The sequence below is a fragment of the Fukomys damarensis genome, unplaced genomic scaffold (genome assembly GCF_012274545.1).
Source record: "Fukomys damarensis isolate Sample0158 unplaced genomic scaffold, DMR_v1.0_HiC HiC_scaffold_19, whole genome shotgun sequence".
Lineage (NCBI taxonomy): Eukaryota > Metazoa > Chordata > Mammalia > Rodentia > Bathyergidae > Fukomys > Fukomys damarensis.
The window spans coordinates 5,255,652-5,257,979 of record NW_022900931.1 but is presented as its reverse complement, the minus strand read 5'-3'; positions in this window follow the sequence as shown (position 1 = coordinate 5,257,979).

Below are 2,328 nucleotides of genomic sequence, written 5' to 3'. Positions count from 1 at the left end.
GCCCCGAGCCTGGAGCGTCAAGGATGGGGAGCAGCACCTCTGCCCCCAACCGAGACGCGCGCTAAGGAGAAGAGGGGACAGCGGACAGAGGCCTGGGGCGGACAGAGGCCCGGGTCGCGGTGGGCAGTGAAGGCGACCCCTCGTCCGCGCGGCCATCCGTCCACGCGGTCATCTGTTCGCATTTCCTGGGCTCCTGGTGGTGCCCAGAGCTGCAACAAGGCAGTCAGGGCAAACTCACGAAGATCGGGTGTGCATTAGAGAACTTTTGGCCCCTCCCCCGAGGACAATGGTCTGTGCAGTGCACTGTCGTGGGCCTGGACCGGCATCTGAGACAGGGTGGTGGGTGGTGGGGACCGCGACAGCCCCGCCGTCTGCCAGGGGAGCAACGCATGCAGCCAGAGAGTGCGAGGCCTGGGCCTCCCAGTCAGGGACGGCCGGTGGTGGCTGGGACAGCAGGAACATCATGGTCACTCTGCTCAGGCTGCGCTAGGGTCTCCACCTGACAGCCTCGGCCTTGGAGTCCAGCGGACCCGCCCTGCCAAGGCGCGGCTGGGAATAAATGGCCCCTCTCAGCTCCAGGCTGGACGCTCCCAGGGAAGAAAGTTCAGCAAACCCCAAGGCCCATCTCCTTGACAACCACCAATAAGAGCTCCTTTTTTCCTCTTCTGCTCTCCAGGGCCTCCTCAAAGACAGGACTTTTTCTTTTTGTCCACTCTGCCTGCACCAGGGTGGGCCCAACCTTTTCCCTCGGTGCCCTTCCACCCCGGCGCACACAGCCTGTGTCCTGCTGCCCCACGGGCATCTCCTCCAAGCAGAAGCGGATAGGTATCCCACAGGCTGTGGCTGCCACTCCAACTTCACATCAGCTTGTGGCATTGCCCTGGTGGCCAAGACAAGGGGTTCCCCACATGGGATGACCCGAAAGGGGCAGAGAGGAAGGAAAGGCTGGTCTAGCTTCCTGAGTTCCCTGCTCCTACCCTATCCCTGTACCCACTTTTTCTGCCTGGTTGCTCCTGCCCAGTATTTATCTTAGGAAGTCCCCATTATCAGGCATTATCATGTCTCTTTCTCAATCATGTGGCCTTAGACTTTCTCCCTCAGAACCACATTTATCTTGTGCGTGGGGCAACAGGACAACGTGTGTTTGAGGGGGTGTCCTTCTGGGGAGATCTGACTCACCAGAAACGATGTCCTTTAATGTGCCCCAACCCTGGCCAGGTATGGCCCCAGCTTGATGGCAGCAAGGAAACCTCCCGGGCTCTGTCCCTGAATCGAAACAGGGACAGAGGCAGTCTGTGGCTTGTTGTACTGTGTCCACTACAGCCCAGGGACAGCCCCTACTTACTTATGTGAAATTTTGATTTGTGGCCTATCCCCAAGTAATTGCTCAGGTCAAGGTTGCTGGAGACCACCCCCACCCCACCCAGGTATGCAGACAGAGAAAAAGGGGATCCTGTCAGAAGGGGGATCGATCATCCACAGTGTGGCAGTCAAGGGACAGGTTGGAGGCGACTGAAGATACATCTGTAAGCCCCTCACAAATTCTCTCTGGGGGTGGCTTATGGGACAGAGAAAGAGGAGGTCACTTCTGCCCCATGGCCTGGAGCTGGGCATGAAGCTGGAGGAAGAGGAGTCCCCGAGTGGGTGCAGAGCATGTGCCAAGGTCCACAGAGAAGGCAAGGACCATGCCGAGGAGAAAATAACTGCTCCAGAGGCACCTCAAAAGCTGTCCAGCAAGGCCATACTGTGTGTGACAGTGATGTGACAGAGGGTGGCCCACAGAGACTGGCATGCTGTGCCAGATTGGGATGGGTGGATGGGGAGGGAATCTAAATGCCACCCCTCCTGTTTGCCCGCACCCTGGTCTCTGACCACCAGCTAGGTGCAGATCTTCCTCCGGGCTCTCGGAGATCCCCCGACTTCCCCATCACGCCCGGCTCACCCGTGTGTGTGTGTGTGTGTCTCTGTCCACGCTAGGGGATCCCAGGGCCAGCACGCATCTGGGTCTCCTAGGATCTGTATCTGGGGCCACAGGCTCCAGCCAGAGCTTAGGCAATGATTGTCACACAATGACTGGGCGACCCAGACAAAGAAACAGGCGGACATCTGGTAACCGAGAATGCTACGGCCCCAGAATGTAACGATCCTGTGGCTGACGGATGGGGCCTGAAGAGTGACTCGGGCTGCCCTCTCTGTCCCAGCCACTGCACTCTGTGACCCGTGGGAAGCTGTGAGGGATCAGCAGGACCCATGGCCTTGGGTGCCAGAGCAGGCTATCTGGGACCTGGGGCCCTTTGGCTCCCTCTGGCGTCGCCTCTGAAAGGAGGG